The sequence below is a fragment of the Elephantulus edwardii genome, unplaced genomic scaffold (genome assembly GCF_000299155.1).
Source record: "Elephantulus edwardii isolate Elephantulus edwardi_28Jun2011 unplaced genomic scaffold, EleEdw1.0 scaffold00094, whole genome shotgun sequence".
In the NCBI taxonomy this organism is placed as follows: domain Eukaryota; kingdom Metazoa; phylum Chordata; class Mammalia; order Macroscelidea; family Macroscelididae; genus Elephantulus; species Elephantulus edwardii.
The window spans coordinates 1798985-1821403 of record NW_006399844.1 but is presented as its reverse complement, the minus strand read 5'-3'; positions in this window follow the sequence as shown (position 1 = coordinate 1821403).

Sequence of the window (22419 nt, the reverse complement as noted above, 5' to 3'; positions counted from 1 at the left end):
ATATATATATAAAGAAAATGTGAAACTTGACGATCAGAGCAATTACTCGACTCACCCAAAATCACACAGCAAATGGCAGAGGCAAACTCCAAACCCAGATCTTGTCTGACTCTGCAGACTAATAAGCTTCAGGGTATAGAAAGTAGAGCAGAGAGAGAGCGAGCACAGAAGCTCCCCTCCAAGACCTCCTTCCTGCATTCTCTTTCTTCCTTCCTTTCTCACCTCCCTTCTCATCTCCTCCCTCACTCAGCCCTGGTACCTCAGCCCCAGTGGTACCTCCCCTGCAGCACCAGCTCGTGCTGTCATTTGAGCCCAGGCTGAGATTTATGAATCTCACTTCAAGGATTTTTCTTTAATAATAACATTTATAATCATTTTAGAAATTAAGAGCTGAGGATGCAAAGCATTTTAATTAAAATAATCCGCAGCTGATAATTATAGGACTCTCTTAGCTGGAACCATCCTCCTTCAAACTGTCACAATTCCCAAGGCAGGCAGGAGATGGCTGTGAGCAAGGGAAGGTATCCTGAGACCTGTGTGTGATGGAGGGTGGCCCTGGGGTCGCTCTCGAGGACTTCCTGCTGGGAACATGAGCTTGGAGGTAAGTCAAGGCTGGTCCGTGTGCCCTGCAGGGCTGTGGACCCCACAGGAGCGCGGGCCCTTCTGAAGGCTTTCTGCCTGGCACACCTGGCACATGCCCTTCACTTGATTCCCCTTAGAGCTCAGAGGAGCCAGGGCTAAGACACTGAGGACCAGAACTTGCACTCAATCCTCCTGCCTGGTGCCTGGCGCCCAGTCTCTTCATCCTGGCTCTAGTCACACTCTCCCTCACGTTCCAGGTCCTGCCCTGCCCTTTGTGGTCAGGAGAGGGCAGTGAAGGCCATCAAATGCAGATAGGGCCCCCAAGGAATGGACTCAAGAAGGCGTAGGAAGAAGGACTCTACAGGTTGGGTACAGACACGTCAACACCACCCCAACCTCATGCCTACCACTGAACTCCACCTGCCCAACTCTCCATGGCGGACCAATGAAGACACCACACAAGACATGAGACGCACCTGTTCCCCTGAGGAGCTCACACTCATCAGCAGTAGTTACCAATCACCATCTAAACCAATCATAATAGAAAATGATTAATGCCTCACTTCAGCAGTGAAGGAAGAAGCACCAGGTCTGTGTGTGGACTCATCAGGGAAGGCTTCCCAGAGGAGGTGAGACCTCAACAGGGCTGTGAATGATGAGTACGAGCTCAGCTGTTGAGTGAGGATCTGTTACTGTTAATTGTTGAGTTGCCACATCAGGTCACCTCCAACACAGCAGGAGGAGACGCTGTCCATTTTTGTACCTTGTGCACTCGAGTCTCCTGTTGTGACTATAGTTTTGAGTCACTTCTAACCAAGGATGCTCATCTTTCAGCAAAGTCTCAGCCAATACTCTGTCATATCCCTAGAGTTTATGAATCGTTTTCAGAAAGCCTTTCTTTTTAGTCTGAGTGTGGAAACTCCACCATTGGTGACCCTGATGGTATCTGAAATAACAAATGGCACAGTTTCCAGTATCCTAGTAACCGGCAAGCCAACACAGTATAAAAAACTGGAGACTCATGATGAAAATGATCATCACAACCACAAGAACTTCTTTTTTTAAAAATAATGTGTTTTATTTGGCATTGTTGAGAACATACAAAGGAGAGCTAATGCCAGTTCAACACTTTTTACATGTATAATTCAGCTGCATTGATGATGATTAAACTTTTTTAGTTGTGCAACTTTTCTTATCCTCTGTCTTGGCAAGGGTGAAGCCAGGCTGCTCCTTGGAGGCAAGGATTTTGAAGCTCCGTCTGATATAGTTGGGAGCGTTGCCAAGAGGAATCAGTCCTTAAAGAGGGACATCTTAAGACAGGTTGAGAGGGAAGAGGGAAAGCACAAGAGAGGAAGATCCTGGATGAGATGGATTGACTCAGAGACTGGGATAATGAGGGTAGGTGTGTCAGAGACAGTGAAATTGGCTCTGGATAAAGCCAAGTTTAGACTTGCTGCACATAGGGTTGCGATGAGTCAGAGTCAGCACATAAAAACTACATTGCAAATTGCATCACCCTCATTAACATACCAATTAACATAATTATTGGTATGTTTTAAATAACAGATGCAGCCCTGGTTTTGCTCACCAGTTTGTGCCAGCAAATTTGGAAGACAGCTACCTGGCAGACCAACTAAAAGGGATTCGTATCTGTACTCCTGTTCAAGAAAGGTGACCAACAGAATGTGGAAATTATTGAACAATATCTCTAATGTCACATGCAAGCAAAATATTGCTGAAGATCATCCAAAAATATCTAGGGCAGTACATTGACAGAGAACTCCCAGAAGTTTAGGCTCAGTTTGGAAGAGGGGATGGCACCAGGGAAGTCATTGCTGGTGTCAGATCCTGGCTGCAAGCAGAGAATACCAGAAAAGAAAAAAAAAAGTTTATTTATACTTTACTGACTATGCAAAGGCACTTAACTGTGTGGATCATAACCAGTTGTTTTTAACATTGAGAAGAATGGCAATAACAGAACATTTAATCATGTGAAACTATACCTAGATCAAGAGGCTGTTGTTTGAACAGAGAAAGGGAATACTACTTAGTTTAAAATCAGAAAAGGTGTCCATCCTCTCTCCATACCTATTTAATCTGTATGCTGAGCAGATCATTTGAGAATCTGGACTCTGAAGAAAAATGTGCGATCAAGATAGGAGGAAGACTCATCAACAACCTATGTTATAACCTTACTTGCTGAAAGTGAGGAGGACTTGAAGCCCCTGCTTCAGAAGATAAAAGAATACAACTTTCAATATGGATTACATCTCGACAACAGAAATTCTTGCCACTTGACAACAGCATGTTATTATTATTATTGTTATTGTTATTATTATGTACTTTTGAGTTGGATTTGAGCCCATAGCTGGTGGGTTTTCAGAGGCAGTTAATTGCACAGAAAGAAACTGCCCTCCTTTTCTCATGGAGCAGCTGTTTACCTCAAACCATGTGCCTTACAGATTGCAATGCAGCTTCTTGCCACTAGGCCACTACGATAGATGGAGGGGGGAAAAATGAAACTGTCAATTAATTCATCTTACTTGGATCTATAATCAACATACTTGGTACTAGCTGTCAGAACATCAGGAGATATTTTGCACTGAGAAGTCTTGAGTCAAGAACTCCAAATTACTAAGGAGCAACAATGTTAGCTTGAAGACTAAGGTGCACCTGATTCAGGTCATGGTCTTTTCCATCACTACCTATGCAGTTGAGAGCTGGACAATGAATAAATATGAGAGAAAAAGAATTTATGCCTTTGAGTTGTGGTGTCAGAGAAGAGTACTGAATAGCCCATGGACTGCTAAAAGAATATATATATGTCATAGGGAAAGTGCAGCCAGAGTGCTCCTTGGAGGCAAAGATGACTAAGCTTTGCCTCACATATTTTGAGCATGTCGTTAGGAAAGGCTATTCCTTGTAAAGGGACATTTTACTTGGAAAGGTCAAGGGTAGGCAACAGAGAGGAAGATCCTAAACCAGATGGATTAATACAGTGACTGCTGCAATGGGCTCAAGTATGTCAGAGATGGTGAAGATGGCACGGGACAGGACAGGGTTCAGATCTGTTGTTCATGGATCACTATGAGTCATACCTGACTTGATCACACCTAACAATAATATTAACATAAACTGGCCTGAATTTCCTACCTAATCCTTCAAGTTACTGTTGTCAATTTGATGACTTATAGATAGTTCTTTAAAACACATGATGCTCCAGAAAACAAGGCCTTCTTTATTAGTTAAGCTAAATTGTTATTAAAGGAGACTTTAAGCTATAATTTTGGCTTAAGATTTAAAGATTATCTCAAAGCAATAGCTTTAGAAATTAATCCAGCCTCAATGGCTATAGAACAGCTGGCTTCCCATGAAGATTTTGATTCTGTTCTACATTTCTCCCCCTTTTGATCAGATCATTCTACAAATGCCCTAGGATTTCTCAACCGTTTACTATGTGACTGATATGATACCAAGTTTTTTCTTACGTTGCCAGAAGCTAATATCAAGCTTCACAACAAGGTTTAAAAGATAAACTTTGTTATTAGCACTCTAGAGGTTTTATACTAGAGATGAAAGAAATAAACTGGAGAGGTCACATAATTTGCATGTTGTAGTTGTTGTTCTTATGTGTGGTCAAGTTGCCTGCGAACTATCAGAGACCCTATGTATAGTAGCTCTGAACCCTGCCCTGTCCTGAGTCATTCTCATTAGTTCTGACATACCAACTCCCAATAATATATAACAGGCAGACTTTGCCCCAGGCAACCCTTGTGGTTAGCCATGGAGATACAGTGCTATCTAGGACAACAGATTTCTTGGAAAGGGTACTGTCCCACAAAAAAGAACCCTGTGCAAGGACCCTATGGCACCAAGGGGCCCTACAGCTGATAAAATAGGAGCAAGGGCTACTTGTCAGACAGCTGAACCTTATTTAAATGGTTTTCCCTCTCTGGGCCTTCATTTTCCCATCAGTAAATACAGGTTCATGCTCTTGCAAGCACTGCCTCCAACTCCGAGGGTCATCATCTTTCTGTGCTCAGGAGAGGAGGAGAGGCCCGTAAGACACCTCAGGCCCGTAAGACACCTCCCACCAGAACCTCCCTTAAAGTCCTCTTCCCCTAAAGAAGACTGGGAAGTGACCAAGTAGTTTAGTCACTTGTGTTCATTAAGACCTTCCTGGTGTAGTAGTCCACGGCAAGCTTGGCTGCTACCCCAAAAGCTGTACTTCTCTGGCCGTTCGCATCCAGCAGTGGCTCAGCTGGAAGAAGATGGGCAATCTTCTCCTGCGATTTTCAGCCTTCAAAACCCCCAAGGTGAGTCAGCTATGAGTCAGTTCCGACTCAATTACAATGAGATGAGGAGGTTTTTCCATTGTTTATTTGTATATGGGAGGGAGTTTGAGGAGGATGAGTCATGGCTGAGGTCAGGCAGGTGAGGTACTAGGGTATCTCCAGTAGGAGGCGCGCGCTCTACCGGCAGCCGACGCCCGCAGGTCCCTCTGCTCTCTGCAGCCCAGGTGAGGCCACCCCGCTTCCCTCTCCAGCCCCAGCAGAGCCTCCCCAGGCAGTGGACAGACACTGGGAGAGGATTATGCAGACTCACTGATGGATAAAATTGGTTCTCAACCTGAGAGGAGCTGCAAGGAGGGAATCCACAATAAGCCTTCGTGGAGGGCCTGGGCTCACAAGCAGGCAGTGGGGCGTCCCGGGGAGGGTGGGGGGACGACTGTGACCTGACCTGAGGCCACCTGCGCCTCCTGCTCGACTAACAGTTACTCCTCAGGCAGAGGTAGCCAAGGTCTGGTCTGCAGCCTCCGGAGACCAACACTGGTTGGAATTACCAAGAATGAACGTTATCCATCCAGACCAGGGGCTTCAGAGCAGGCGGCTTGATGGCCAGGGGTGGGAGACATGGGCTACTAGTGTTTACCAGACTCCTGCTGCAGGTAGGGCTTTGAGGGTTTGGAAAGAGAGGGTTCTCCAGAGAGGCTGCTCCCCTAAAGAATGTCCAGCAGAACGCATCCTTCTTGCCTCCGCCTTAAGGAGTGCCTCTGTGGATGGAGAATGTCCCTCCTGGTCTGTCCCCTCCCCTCTGGAGAGCATTAAAAGCCAGGGAGGGTTCCATAACAGAATTTTATTGCAGCTAAAAATAATGGTGCAAGTCACATTTCATTTCCTATGGTTTACAACTACAACCACCCTAAAAGGGGAGGTAATTAGCAAAAATCCTAGGGAATAGGAAAACATTTAGAGACCATAAAGCATGTATATAGAAGAGAAAGCATGCAAATGGCTGGTACAGAATTCAGAATGACCGTTGCCTGGGAGAGAGATGGGATGGATGGGGAAGCCATATCCGTGAGTACATTAATTATCGTGGTCTTGGCTTTTACGTGGAGCACAGCATCTGAAGTGTTTATTAACACGTGGTGTCCCTGGTGATACAAATGGTTACCTTGCTCAGCTCCTAACCAGGAGGTTTAAATGTGCTGATTAGCCTGGAGGCAACTCCGAACAAAGGTCTGGTAATGTAACCTATGTTTTCAAAGTCAGCCTGTGGAAGATCACTCTGCTCTAAAAGACATAATGGGGACCAAAATTCAGAATCAACTTGGCAACAACTGGTTTTTTGTTAATATGCTTAATAAGTAGATAAATAAATTAAAACAAATAAGGCCAAGCATAGACCTATGCAGAGAATATGACAGTTACTCGAATTCTGTGAATGGATCGCTGAACTTCAAATGAACCAAGGAAGAAAGGCCTGGCAACCTCTACCTATAAGGATCAGTGCTAAGAAAACCCTATGGAGCAGTTCTACCCTGTAATGAAGGAGATCACTGTGAGTTAGAAACAAATGAGTCAGCAACAGCATTGGCTTGGAAGCTTCGGAGAATGATCCACACCAGCCCCTGTTACCTAAGCACCCAAATCTTGGACTCCTCCTAAGTCTGGACAGAATCTTAAGGCTCAACTCACCCGGAAAACACCCTCTTTTAAAGCACAAACCAGTCACATGGTTGGCTAGGTGTCCGGAGTAGCACAAGGGGGGAAATAATCAATTTTAAATTCAAAACTAACAGTCCTGAGATGTTTCTGGCAAATGATACTGCTTCCTCAGGACCCCAAAGGCCCACTACTCCTGCAGACAGAGGCATGCCATGCATGTTGAATGTGGCCTTCGAAGGAGTGGGAGGCAGCAGAGCTGGGGGACCCTGTGCTTTCTCTTTCCCACCTTACTTGTTGCTGACTTGAGCCCCTCGGCCCTTACGTGGCCTCAGTTGGTCTGGGTTCCTCACCATTGCTCCGAAATCCAGAACTCCAGAACTAGGACAAGGGCTCACTCAACTCTGGCCCAGTCATCTCCCAAACTCCTGCTGCCTGGGGATTCTGCCAGGTACCTCTGAGGAGTACCTCTGAGTCCAGAGCCACCAAATATATGTGTCCTTTGTGGCACAAACTGCATGCTCTCAACTGGTGGCAAAGTGGTTAAGGGCTCAGCTAACAACAAGATGAGCAGTTCGAACTTGCCAGCTGCTTCATGGGAGAAAAAGGGAGCAGTCTGATTTCATAAAGATTGGAAACTCTGCAGGGGTAGTTTAATATGACTTGTGATCAACTTGACAGCAGTGGGCTTGTTTGGGTTTCTTTTTGTTTGTTTTGAACTAATCTAAAAGTTGACAGTTCAAAACCATTCATTAGACCACAGAGGAAAGGCCTGCTATCTGCTTCTGGAGCATGGGGTCTCACCGTGATGGCAATGTGGGTCGCTTGGCTTGGTGTTCTGCCTTTATGTGTTCAGCTCTCTCTCTGAGCTGGTAGATGAATGATCTTGAGAAGTTTCTCTACTTCCCAAAGGGGCACGAGAGCAAAGTTCCCACCATTTTGATCAGAAAAAACCCTCCTTCAGGGAAAATAGATAGGACAAGCACCCCTTATCTCCTCTGCCTCCTTGTTCAGGCCAATCTATCTCCATCTCCCAGTTAACTCAGAGCTATTGTACGTAGTGTCACGATGAGTTGCAGGTGACCTGATGGCACATAATAATAACAACAACAAACCCAGAAAACCAAACCCTGTACCATTAAGTCAGCTCCAACTCAAAGCTAATCTGTAGGATAGAGCAGAACTTCCCAGATCTTATGGTCATGAAGAAATTTGTGGGTTTGAACTGCTTGCCTCACGGTAAGCAGCCAAGAATTTAACCATTGCACCACCAGGGCTCCTGAAGAAATTACCATCATGTCAGTGATCCCTACTTAGTAGGAATACCCTAGGTGTGGAGAAGTCGAGAAGCACTGATGGGAAGGCGGGGGAAACCACCTCAGAGGTCTGGAGAAAAACCAGGCTCAGCCTTCTTCCCAGGCTTAGAATACAAGAGTGCAGATCTTGAAGGCATGTAGTTAGCTGCAGGGAAGTCGATGCTGACTGATGGCGACCTTATGCACAACAGAACAAAACACTTCCGGGCCCCGCGTCTTCCTCAGACTTGCCTGCAGGTTCAAGTTCATTATGGCAGCTGTTGTGACACTTCATCTCCCAGAAGGTCTCCCACACCTTTGTTGGCCTTCTGCTTCCCCAAGTACGATGAAGTCTTCCTTCAGCAATTCATTCCTCCTTATGACATGGCCAAAGCACGCAAGGAGGGAAGGGACGGCGCGCTGCCTCGAGGAATTTTATCAGGCAGTCATCTCACTTGGCCATGCTTGCAATGCTTATTTCCGTCTTCCAGAGGGGACCAGTCCTCAAGAGTCAAGCCCTCACTTTGCAGACAAGGCTCCAGGAAGCCTGGTGACTTGCCCAGGTTCCCAACACTTTAAGCGACACTCTGACCTTGCATTCAAGTCTCCCCATTTCTAGTCTAGGGCTCTCTCAAGATGCCATGCCAGCCTCCTAGCTGTCACAGCCAAGAAACATGTTCCCTGAGGTAGAGAGAATGCAGCTGCCTCAGCTTGGAGAAGGTTCTAGCAAGGCCACTTCCTCCTACGTAGGGAAGGATGCACACAAAAGGACAGCAGACAAGGAATGACACCTTGGCCAGTGACTGCAGGACTAATGACCACACAGAGAGGGATTTAATTCAGCCTAAAGCCAAAAAAGGCAGAGGAGTATCTTGACTCTGTCCATTTGTAGCTAGGGACTCAAGCCCAAGCCATTACCTTCTCTGGGTTTCAGCATCCCTTTGAATAAAATGAGATTTCACTCTTCTCCTGTCTCACAGAACCGCAGTGGAAATTAACTGTGATTGGATGGGCTGTGCAAGAGCCTCCTGACTGTTCAGGTACCTTTCTCTTCAAGAACTAACCTTGAGTTCTTACAGGTTTACACCAGAGGGAAAAGGCAAGGCTAGTAGGAGAGGAGGGGGTGCTTCAGTTCAGGTCACACCCACTGCAGGACCATGCATTTTCCAAGGACATTTGAGAGCATGGGCAGTGTGCAGGCCCTGTGCTTGGTGTTGGCATGGAGCAGGCAATGTGACCAACGTGGTCCCTATCTTCTTGGAGGTAAATCCAGTCCAGCCACAATCAACTACAGCTCCACCTTAGGACCCTGTTTGCAAAAATGCCCACGTCCTACCTCAGACCAAATGGATGTGAATCTCTGTTGTTTAAAGCTCTCGAGTGATTCGAAGATGCAGCCAGGATGACACAAGAAAATAAGCAATTACATCTCATCCTTGTTCTGCTCAGGGAAAGTACAGAGAGAACCTTGGAAAAGTGCCTAAGCCAGACTGGGGGTGGGGAGTGGGGAGGGACAGGAAGGCTCCCTGGAGGAGCTGAGGGTACAAAGGGGTGGCAAGTAGGAGGAGCCCAGCAAAATGTTGGGGGATTGAAGTTCAGTGGCAAGGCTGGAAAAGGCAGGCAGGTCCAGGCCTTGGGGGTCAAGTTGTCCTTTAAATGAATCTGCCTAGAAACCCAAAGGCCATGAGGTACATGGTAAAATTTTAAGCAAGGGCATGACAATCAGATTTCTGGACACTGTGCCCAAGGAATTTAGGGCATTCATTTGGGCAGCAAAGGGCTTCTGGCAGGCCAGGGATCAGGGGTCAGGGCTTCTTTCCTTCTTCCTGTCCTGGGAGGACAGAGCCTTCCCGAGGGTCCCTGGGTGCTTCCAGTTTAATCTGAGTTCCATGATGCATTAGTGAGGGGCTCCCTGGGCCAGCAGAGTCCCTGGTACTAATAGGCCATGGAGGCGGGATTGATCGATGGTGACTGTATTGATCTCGCCTCTTTTTGGCTCCTTTAAGGGCTTATTGACCAGGCAGCCTCAGGGGGTTGGGATGTGTGTGCAGCAGAAACCTGAGCCTCATCTTGAGGGTGGGATAAAGAGAAGGAAAGGAAAAGTAAGGAAGGGGAGTCCTCGCAGGCCCCCCCCGCCATTGCAGTCTCATCTTCATCCCGGGCGGGCGTCACCACCAGCCCCCCACCCCATGGTTACTGGCATTCAAAGTTCTAGCCTCACGTACATTCTGGCTCTGTCCCAGGTTCTAGCATCACAGAACTACCTCACTCCTCTGCTCCTTTGCCTCCTGATATATTGTTCTCTTTCAAAGATGGGATAGCTTCCTCAATTTCCCCAGTTTGACCCTTTCTTCTTCCAGCCCAAATATCACTTCTTCTGGCCTAGCCTCACCCTAAATATGAATCTTCCATAAGTCCACAGCTCTCCACGTGTGTCCACAGGAGCAGTACTTCTCATATTTTTTTTTGGTAACCCTCTCTCTTCTGTGCCTGAGAATGCAAGTTCCTTGAGGACAATGACCTTGTCATTCATCTTTGTGTCCCCAGCACAGTGCACAGAGCAAATACTCATTAAAGCCTTCTTGAATCAATGAATCAATCCATCAATCAACTTTTCAAAAATGTCCTCAAAACATCCTTCTTTAAACTTGACCCACGGTAGGCCCCATCATGGGTACAGAATACGCAGATAAATGATAGACAGACAGATGGATAGATAGTGATAAATAGAGAGGTAGATAAACCGTGAGAAAGGGATAAAGAGCCTGAGGTCTTAAGAGTCAAGAGGAACGTAGCCTGATTGTCTTATTTCATTTTGCTTTTTATTAAAATAGAGCATGCTTATAGAAAAATGCACTTACTGGAAGTGCAACTCAATACATTTTCAAAAACGGGACCAACGTTGTAGTCAATACCAAGATTAAGAAACAGGCAATTGTCAGCCAGTCAGAAGCGGCTTCATTTTCTCTCCGGTCATTGCCCCTCAGCCTACTCGCCTGACTTCAAACACCATAGATTAACGTCACCTCTTTTTGTGCTTTACATAAATGGGCTCTTACAATGGGGCCTCTTTTGTGTCTGGCTTCTTTTGTACCACACCAAGCTGCTGCGATTCATCCATAATGGTGTCGTTGTGAAGCACCCGTTCTCATTGCTATGTAGTATTCCTTTGTGTGAATGTAGCATAATTTACTTATCACTTCTCCCGTTGATGGGCCTTTGGGTACTTTCCAGTCTGGGGCTATTACAGATAGTGTTAAAATAGCCTGTTTTCAATCTCTTGAACAACAGTTTTAGAAGACAGATGCTTAAAAATGGCCAGGAAGAAAATAATCGTGCATTCATGCCCTCGTTTAATAAGTACCTATAACACACATCACCGGGAAACGTGAATGACTAGGTAAGGACAATGTGTTTGGTAAAATATAGGGTCAGTTAACAAGAGAAGCTCTCAATAGTGACAACAATGGACTCAACATACCAATGATTGTGAAGATGGCACGGGGCCATGCATTTTATTATGCAATACCTAAGCTCTCGTGTTGAAGCCCGCTTGATAACTCTTGTGCATCATTGAATCAGAACCAACTTAATGCTGACCCTCCAGTGGGTTTTCAGAGGCAGCTAATTGCATAAGAGAAAATTGCCAATCCTCTCACGGGACTGCTGGTGGATCGAACCATGTGTCTTTGGGATTGCTGCACAGCTTCTTTCCACTAGGCCACCAAAGGTGGCTTGGCAACTAAGAACATATGCCTACTCTAACGTGGAGTGGTCTTCTTTCCTCTCCAATGTCTACCTTTTGCAGGCTAGCTCTTGCTTCACCCCTTCTAAAAAATCTGTGATTGCAGCCACCCCAGTGGTATCCAACCCTCTCTGAAGCCCCACAGGGGGTGGTCTTGTTGTAAACGCTAAGCCTGCCCTGCCAGTCTTCTTCCTGCTGCTCCTCCCACCTCATTTCCAAGCTGGTCTCCTGAAAGGCAGGCACTGCAGTTCCTGCCTCTCTACTGCCTCCCACAAAACCATCCACTGCATCAGGCACTTCACAAAACTCACCAAATAGACGCTGAATTTAAGCACATCCCAGCTTTGCAAAAGTAGGAACCGCACAAAAAGCCCCACTTTCTACCTGAACCTCTCCCCAAGCATAAGATTTATGCAGGACTTGGGCAAAAATCATTGCCAGCCAAATTGAATTGATTTTAGAGTGTGAGCGGCTATGATTCATCTTAGCTTCTCTCGCCACTCAGTGGTGTGGATAATCAGAAATGGTTTGGTGGACACTGAAGTTTTGGATAGCAGGCAGACTTTAGCACCATGGATATTGCCGAGAGCTGCATGGGGTAAAATAAGGTTGTGTAAGCATTGTCAAGTGCTCGTACCTGCTGCCATATAGTGATTCTGACTCAAAACAACACCACAGGACAGAATGAAACTGCCCCAGAGGGTTTCCAAGGCTGCATATTTTTACAGAAGGAGATTGCTTCAATTTCTTCCTGCGGAGCAGCTGCTGAGTTCAAGTCGTCAACCTTTCCTTTAGCCAAGTGCTTAGTCCCTGCACCACCAGGGCTTCTTAGAGTGCTCATAATAGGAACTCAATAAATGCTAACGCACCACACCCAAGCCTTATTCAGTTTCTTATTCTTGGAATCATTTCTTCAATAAATAGAGTTTTGTTATTTTTCACAGCCCTTTTAGTTTTAATGAATTATTTAACTCTAAAAATCCTTTATATATCTGCCAGCCAGAATCAAACTCACGTTTGACAAGTGCAACTTGTCGAGACCCTACTAGAGAAAGTACAAGTGCCCCTTAGTACCCAAGGCTCTAATCTTTAAAGAAGCAAACTGTGAGGGGAGCTCTGGTGGCCTAGTGGCAAGGAGCTGCAACTACAATCCCAGAGGTGCACGGTTCGAATCCACCAGATGCTCTGCCGGGGAAGGAGGGACAATCTCCTCCAGTCAGATCTGATTTGACGGTACACGCACACAAAAATAATAAAATAAAAAAAAATTAAAAAAAAAAAGAAGCGAACTGTGACATCTTTCTCCTTTGGAGTGGCTGGTGGGTTCAAAAGGCTTGTCTTTTGGAAAGACACACGCTCTGAACCACTGTGTACCACCAGGGCTTCTTGCAGTATGGACATTATTTTTCTATTCATTGAGAAGAAAACTAAGATTCAAAGCCCAGGACCTCATAGTTTACCAGTCGTAAAGGGCTGGCTGGAGGCAACTTGTTTTTTGGTCTCCATATTCCTTTTTATACTTTACCTCCATTGCAAGGATTAGCAGGCAGGGTGCACAGACCCCCCTCACCCTGGATGCTGGAGGAAAATCTGAGTCCCATATCCTCAGCTCCCCATCTTTATAAGAAAACCTGCCAATGAATGTGAAATGTGCCACCCTGGACCTAACTTCACCCCAGATGTGCCCTTGCTGCACCCTATGGTACGGAGCTTTGAAAATTCAGAAAATGCTGCTGTGAGTTTATAAGACGCACCCCTGAGGGCCCCTGGTTTATCAGGGGTCCAGGCTGGCATGAGTTGTGTAGCTTGGAGGATTAAACACAGTTCCCTAACCTGTTAAATGAGGAGACTGTTTATTTGCTAGGTCTGCAGGCTTACTGTAGGCATTAAGATAACTAAGAAAAAATATTAATGTGTTTGGTAACACGAAGAATTTGTGCCTAGAAGAACAGGTTCCATGATCAATAAGGCTCTGGGCACACAGAGAAATTTGGACACCTGCCTCCTGGAACTTGATGGTCAGTGTCTAAATGTTTGGGTTAAACGGATTCCAGCAGATAATATTCCTCTTCTACTCTTCATGTTTTCAAGCGCTGTTATTTCAGAAGTGGATAACCATCCAAGCTTCCTAGTCTGTCTTAATCTGGAAGTCCTACTGAAACCTGCCCAATTATGAATGACCCTGCTCGTATTTGAAATACCAGGCTTTTAACATCAGAGCAACACATAAGCCTCCACAAGCAAAACAACTGAGTGGTTCTTTTTCAAGTCTTAAAAATAAAGAGCAAGGGTGTCAATTTAAAGACTAAGGTTCACTTGACCCAAGCCATGCTATCTTCAATTGCTTCACATCCATGTGAAACTTGACAGTAAGTAATATAAAAGAGAATCAATGCCTTGAAATTATGATGTTAATGAAGAATATTGAGTAAATGATGGACTGACAAAAGAATAATAAAGTCTGTCTTGGAAGAAACGAAGCAAGAGTGCTCCTTAGAAACAAGGATGGTGAGATTTCAACTCACATGCTTTGAGCATATTATTAAAAGGGACACACTATGATGTCTCTGTAAAAGGAGACATCTTGCTTGAAGCCCTCTAAGAGTTGGATTGAAACTCTCAACAAGTTGGATCAATACAATGACTCCAACAATGAACTTAAAACATGGCGAAGATGATGAGGCTGGCACAGGGAGGTGTGCATTCAAAGGATTGCTGAGCTGAAATCGATTCAACGGCACCTGACAACCATAACACACAAGCAAAAGTACAACAAAGCCGGGTTTGGTGTTTTACAATTGTTGTCCTTATTAGGAGCTAGATAATTGACTCCTGACTCCTGCAATCCCATGCACAATGAACTGAAACATTCTCTATTCCTCCTGACCTGACCATTGTGGCCTGTAGCATTTTCAATGGCTAATTTTCAGCATCATCCGTCGCTATGAGTTGCCTGCAACTCGACGGCACTTAACAACAATAACATCAACAGAGAGAGAAAGAGATCAGCTGGCCCAGCGAAGAGAAAACGATGTGACCAAGACAAAGGTGGGTGACTTTTAGTTCGCGGCCCTCAGGACAGTCTTTCATTGTTTTTGTTCAGACATTCCTCTAGGTCATCTAGCCCTGGTGTACAAGTTGCCGTCCCGCGGTCACTTGTGGTTGCTGTGAGGCTGAACACTGTGACATGGATGTGTCAAGTGTGTTAATGGTTGGCTACAATGCGGACTGAGAGTGGGGTGGAGCTCCCCGATTGAACAAGCATGGAAGGAGGAGTGGCGTCCACTTCCATAATAGCTTGCCTCCAGAAACCCTATGAACTTGGAGAGAGGATGAAAGGCACCCAAGCGTCGAGGACTCTCCTTCATAGGGTCGCTATGAGTCGCCTGCGACTAGACAGCACTTAACAACAACAACAACAATTTTCAACAAGTCGATTATCAGGCCTTTCTTCCTAGTCCATTTTAGTCTAAAAGCTTTGCTAAAGCCAGTTCAGCATCATAGCAACATGCAAGCCTCCACTAACAGACAGACAAGCGGTGGTTAGACATGAGGGTCATTGGCTGAGAATCAAACCTCTTCTCTCACGCAGTAGGTGAGAATTCCACCACTGAGCCCCCTCTTTGCCTTGGAAGCCAGGGCAGCCTGCAATGCAAACTTGCAGCTCCTCTTTCTAACCCTGTGCCTTGGGGCAAGTTCAGTAAGTTCACTTCTCTGAAGTTCAGTTCCTTCTCTGAATAATAAGAATAATAATGGTGTAAAAGTAAATAAATGATAAGGTTGTTTTGAGGAGTTGATGTAATTATGTATGTAAATTGCTTTGCACAATGTCTGGCATATGGTAAATGATAAGGACCAGAGAAAGAATAGAGGAAGGATGGTAATGAGGGTTGAGAGAAGATCTAGGAGATAAAGGCAAGCAGCAGCCAAAAGAGCCAATCAGTGTGTGCCAACAATAGACCCAAGGCCAATGGGGTTGCCTCAAAGAGCAGGAGTTGCAGAAATTCTAGTAGAAGCAGGAAGTGCCAAGATCTATCTAATTGGGACCCCAGGAGGGAACAATGTCCACTCTCATCTTGAGAGATAGACCCACTCTTGACAGCTAAGAGTGTCTTTCTTAATAAACCTTACTCTCTTTAACTAACCTTTTCTATCCATGTTGTATATTCTTTCTCTGCTCTTGCAATATTCATTTAGGAAGCAACCTTGCCTGATCAAATCAGATGCAATAAATTCCTGATACCCTAACAGTAAGTACTCAAAAATGATAGCTAATTATAAAAATTAGAAGTGTTACTTGTGGCTCCATTTCCTTAAAGAGGTTCTGGGGTGGATTCCCAGGACAATGGAAAATACACTCTGAACAGCTGACTAGCTTTACCCAGAACATTCTATGTAGCCTGTGACCTTGCAAAACTTACAACCTATCTCTGAACTTTAATTCTTCATCTGGAACTTGATGGAGTTGGATGAGGCCCTGTCTTACAGGCTCCGTGTTATGTTGCTGAGCTAACATTATCAGAGCAAGGGATACAAAAAAGGAGGGAGGACTGGTAACTGCAGGGACGGGAAGGCGTCCAGCCTGTGCTGAGCCTGGGAAATGTGGCCCGGGTGGTGTGGGCCACAGCAAAGCCCAGGGGGGTATATAGTTCTCACCCAGGAGGGGGACAGGCACCACTAAAGAGAAAAGGAGCAAACCCCAGGCTGGCTGAGGGAACCTGAGGCCCCCAGAGTGGAAGCTAGGATTTCAGCCACAAATCAAACCTACTCAGGCCTCCTCCCAGAACCTCCCTCTCTCCCCCACCCCTTCTTCTAACGGGAACAGGTTTCAATTCCATCCTGAAGTGAGCTAATCCCTGGGCCTGGCCCAGCAAGGCCTTTGCACAGTGCAGTCTTCCCCCTCCACCTTCGCTTCCCTCCCATTCCTCACCCCGGATGGGTGCCTGCATTTCTTCAGCTAGAAGTAAGTAGTCAGGTTGAACGTAAGCCCTGCATTTGTCACTCTCTGTGATCTTGGACAAGTCACTGCAAACTTCAGCTTCCACATCTGGAGGAGGGATTAAAAACCCTACTGTCACAAGGTTTCAACAAAACAAAACAACAAATGCAAAGGTGCATGTTGTTATTCTTAGGTTCCGTCCAGTCTAATGGCTCATAGCAGCTCAGTGGACAACAGATCAGAGCACTGTCCTCTCCCACGTCATCCTCACAATCTCCTACGTGTTACCACTGTCACTGTGTCAATCCTTTTAATTGAAGGTCTTCCTCTCCTTGAATGACCTCTCCTTTCCTTTCCCAGACTTGGGAAATAATAAATAAATAAATACATCCAAACAATAAATAATAATAAGACCTGAAAAAAACAAACCTAAAAAAAGCCAAAATGCACTGCTGTCGAGTTGAGTCCTACCCACAGCCCTTACATCAGGTTTCCCAGGTCATAAACTCTTATGGGAAGAGACTCTCCATGGAGCAGCTGGTAGATTTGAACTTGGAATTGAGTCAATCCCTCAATTATTATCTTTATATAGTACGCCACCAGAGTTCCTTGAGTATATAGAAGATGGCTAGAAAGAAACACTACAGAAGCTGGATAATAAATGCTTGTCTCTTTCCTAGTCTCTTTACCCCCGGTCAATCCCAGTGGACGTGCTCCTTCAGAAAAGGCCCAGGGCTGTCCCATTACCAATGCAGATGCCTGCATTTCTTCATTTACTCAAAAACACTCTGACCAATGACAACTCACATACAACAGAGCAAATCACTGTGTGATCCTGTTCCTTCTTCACGTTCTCCAGCATGTTTGACTCCACTGGGAGGAGGAGTAGATCGATCTCCCTGAGGGTCTTCTTCTCTCTTGTTGACCCTCCATCAAATTAAGCGTGATGGCCTCGCCTAATAGTTGATCTCTCCTGATGACCTGATCATATAAATGAGTTGGACTATGGTCTGTTGTGATTCATAAAGGGTTTTCTTTGGCTCATTTTTTACAAGTAGATCACCCTATTTATCTTCCTAATCTCTTAGTCTAGAAGCTCTGCTGAAACCTGTCCACCATGGGAGGCCTCGTGGGATTTGAAATACCAGTTACATAGCTTTCAGCACCATAACATAACAAGCTACCAAACTACAGCAAATCGACAGGTGCAGAGGGGCACTCGGAGCCAAACAAGAGCTTTTCGGAGTTTAATGTGCACACAGATTACCTGGAAATCTTGGAAAAAGGCTGGTCCTGATTCAGTTGCTCCAGCCTGGAGTCCAAAGTTCTTCCCTCTGACCAGCTCTCAGGTGACGCAGATGCTTCTGGTCCAGGGACCACACTTTGCGTAGCAAGAAGTTGGACACTAAAGCGGCCACACTAGTGATACCTTCTCTCCCTCCAGGTATTCAGAATCTAAGAGGAGACACAGCATCCTGTGTCAACATTTCACAGGCATTATGGAAACAAAAGGAAACCCTTCATCTGACCTTGAGGCTTGAAGGGCTTCCCAGAAAATGATATGAGATGTTGGGTTCTGAAAGATGCCTAGGATGTAGTCAGATGGAGGGGAAGATGGTGATGCAGGGAGAAGAGCCTGTGGAAAGGCCCCCAGGCCAGGCCAGGCCACAGGTTGGCTAAGCTGAAAAATTCTGCTGGACCCGGAGCACACTGAGGAGTAGTGAGACGAGCGGCTGCAGGGCAGTGAAAGGCAGGTCATGACTGACCCTGCAGCCACGCTTCTGAGCTTGATACTTTGGGATTGTAGGGAGACTTGAAAGGATTCTGAATTGAGAAGTGGCATAGTCACACTGCGGGGGTGATGAGAAGGGCCCTGCAGGCACACCCTGACCTGAGCCCCTGCCAGCAGAGAAAGGAGCTTCCTACTATTTGTTGTTGTTGTGTACCATTAAATTGAATCTGACACAGGAAGAGACTGCCCCGCCTTCTCCAGCACAGCATCTGGTGGATTCGAACCAGGTACCTCTGGGATTGCAGGGCAGCTCCTTGCCAGTAGGCCACCAGAGCTCCAGCGTCCTACTTTGTAAGATATTACTCATTCCCTTCCTCCCCTTGCCCCAGTTTCCCCACTTTCACCATCATCATCACTACTGTCTGTAACCTAAAGCTCAGCCTCAGGTTCTCGGGAAGGCAGCCAAACAGAATGGAAGAACCTCAAATGCCAACCCTCATCCCACCCAAACAGTCAGGGTGTCAGAACTCCTGCCAAGTTCATTACTAGGACAGAAAGGAAAAGAAGCGCCAGTTGTCTTAACCTGATGCTCCTGCCCAGAGCAATCAAAACTCAGAGAGGCTCAAAATACACAGAACCTAGAGCCCCCAGCACAGAGTTGAGGTAACTGGGGTTTGCTCTGTGTGTGGGTTGGGGGGGTAGGAAGGTCAGGGTTGAAGAAGGGCAAAACTTAAGCTAGGAGGGTGATGGTCCTGTCCACCTAAGTGAGACACCTAGAAACTGGAAAATAATCACCATGGAAGACTTAAAATGTTTCTGGAAGGGCTAACCTTCTGTGCTGATCAATCATCTTTAGAAGAAAGGAAGCAGATAGTCTTTGGGGATTAGAACCCATCTCTGAAGTGGTCTGCTTTCTATGTTGTTCTTCCTAGATTAACAGTCAGAGGCTCCTGGTTCGAGTCCTGCCTCTGCTTGTAATTTGTGATTGGTCCCGTGTGGCTAAGAGTTTGAGCTAAGTGATACCAAGATGGACATATATTGATTTCATTTTTAAAAATTGTTATTTTAATAAAAGTTTACAGAAAAGTTGGATTTCCATTCATTCACTGTATATTTTTCTCCCTCTTACTCCCTTCCCTCTCCCCCAGTTCACTTTCTTTCTTTAAAGAAAGAACATTTCATTCATTGTTGCATAATTCCCTCCCCCAGTCCACTTTGCTATTATGCACCTCTTATTCTGGATTGTTGTCACACAAACAAGGCTTAATCAGATATTCCCTTTAAATAGTTCTTTCCTTCATCTGTTCCACTGCAGTGTTCATTATCTATCCTCTCTTTTCCTAGTCTCCCCGCAACCTCCACCTCAATCTGTTTTATAACAGTAGTATTTTGCAGTATTTGTTCTTTTGTGACTGAGATATTTCACTCAGCATAATGTCCTCCAGAGTCACCCATGTTGTGTAATATTTTATGAGTTTCTTGTTTTCAGTGTTGCATAGTATTCTATTGTTTGAATATACCATAGTATTTATTTCTAACCATTTATTTGCTGATGGGTACTGTGGTTGCTTCTATCTCTTTGGTTCTATAAATAATGCAACAATTAAAATATGTGTTCATACATCCGTTTGGGTGACAGCTCTGGTTTCTTTAGAATATATTCCTCCTAGTAGTAGAATTTCTGGTTCAAATGGTATTTGTATATCCAACTTTTTACGAAAGCGTCAGTCCTCTTTCCATAGTGATTGCAAAATTTTACACTCCCACCAGCAGTGAATAAGGGTGCTAACATCTCAATAACCTTGCCGGTATTTGTTGTTTGCTGCTTTGTTGAACAATGCTATTGTTATTGGGATAAGATGATAACGCATAGTGATTTTGACTTGCATCTCTTTGATAGCTAAGGATTTTGAACATTTCTTCATGTATTTGTTTGGCATGTAAATATCTTCTTTGGTGAAGTGTCTGTGTATTCATATCCTGTGCCCACTTTGTCATTGAGTTGTTTACCTTTTCCTTTTTGAGGTGCTGGAATATTCTGTAAATTTTAGAGATGAATCTCTTATCAGTTATGTCATTGCCAAATCATTTTTGCAGTCTGTGGGTTTCCTTTTTACCCTACTGGAGAAGATTTAAAAAAAAAATCATAGGGATTTGACTCTTAGAAGGTCCCATTCAGTTATTTTATTCTCTCCAGATTGTACTTATTTCGGAGGTTCTGTGAGAACTCTGCTTCCAGGCCCTACATTTTTGTGTAAACGTTTCTTTTCCTTCTGTGTTCACTGTCCAGGACTTGCCTGGGGCTTGAGACTGTGAGTGTCAGGTCCCCCCTGGGGTCTTTACTGGCATCTTTGGTCTGGGAAGTGAGGTTGCAGGCAACAATATTGGGTTTGAAGCCAGAAGACGGCTTGATCATTGGCTCTGGATGAATAAACTTCTCATCCTCTGAATTTCATTTTCTACATCTGTGAAATGGAGATACAATGTCTAGCTTCTTTGAAGTGATCATGAGCACCAACTGAAGGTTCATGAAACTGTAGATAAATCTGAAAATTATGATGTCATTTGCCAGGAAGCACTGGCCTTAGAGATCTGGACCCCTCTGTGCAGCACCCCCACACTTGGGCATCTTTGGGCACTTGGCTCAAGGAAACCTCACCTATTCAACCCCTCAACTTTATGTATTTGCCATACACTCTATAAAATGGAGGAATCAGCACTGTCTCTGGAGTCTAAGAGTCCTCTGTTCAAATCCAAGCTCTTTTTCTAACTGTAAGCAGATCGCCTGACCCCCTCAAGCCTCAGTTGTCTTGTTTACAGACTGCAACACCCCACCTAAGGGATGGTTGTGAGATTTAGAGGAGGTAGTGAATGCAAGAAGAGGCATGGCCGCAGTCGTTAAGCCTTTGGCTGCTAACCACAAGGTTGGCAGTTCAAACTCCTTAACTGCTCTGTTTGAGAAAGGTGAGGCTGCCTGCTTCCAGAGAGAATCACAGCCTAGAAAACTCTAGGGATAGTTCTACACTGCCTCCCAGTCACTAAGGGCTGGAATTGACTCAATGGCAGTGAGCTTGGTTTGGGGTGCACTGTCTGCAAAGCACTTGCCACACAATAAGATACTTAACAACTTTTCATTCTTGCCTCAGGGAGGGGGGAAATAGTTAAAAATATACAAAGCCATGTGTCTCCTTTAGAAAGCTTTTCTGAAGCCCCAGCAGGAATTAAATTCAACCAAGACTTCAATAAACATACATTCTCCCCCTGCAAAACCTCCCAACAACCTTTTATTTTTATTTTATTCTGATTCATTTACAAAGTTTGAATACATTGTTTTTCAAGAAAGATCCTTCCCATTTTCTTCACCCCACTCACCCAACGAATTGTGTAACCCCTATGATTAACAGCCTACCCCCCATTCTCACCCCTCTATTACCACCGTCCCCCCTCCACCTTGGATAGCACACTCATTCTACAATAATGGTTTTATAAACCTCAGTTCTCATTTTCTTGGGGTATATTACAAGCAATGGAATAGCTGGGTCGTCATATGGAATTTCTATGTTCAGCTTTTTGAGAAAGCACCAAACTGCCTTCTAGAGTGGTTGTACCATTGTATAAGCCCAACAACAAGAGTTCCTATCTCACCACATCCTCTCCAACATTTATTATTTGCTCTCCTCTTAAACTTTGCCACTGCTACTGGAGAGAGATGGAACCTCATTGTGGTTTTGATTTGCATCTCTCTTATTATCAGTGATTTGGTGCATTTCTTCATATGCCTTTCGACCATTTGATTATCTTCCTCTGTGAAAATTCTTTCCATGTCTTTTGCCCATTTTGTAATTGGGTTATCAGTCTTTTTCTTGTGGAGGCCGAGGAGTGTTCTATAAACTTCCGTTATGAGACTGTTGTCTGAGATGGTATTGCTAAATGTTTGTTCTCAGTCAGTAGGTTTTCTTTTCACCCTGTTGGGGAAAGTTTTTGATGACCACAGGGATTTAATCTTTAGAAGGTCCCATTCATCAGTTTTATCCTCTTCAGATTATACATTTCTGACTGTATTTGGCAGTCTCTTTATACCGTAGACTAGGGCTTCTAAGCTTGATCCCAGTTTGTCTCTTATGAACTTTATGGTATTGGGCTCTACTCCCAAGTCTCTTCTCTACCGGTGTATGTGT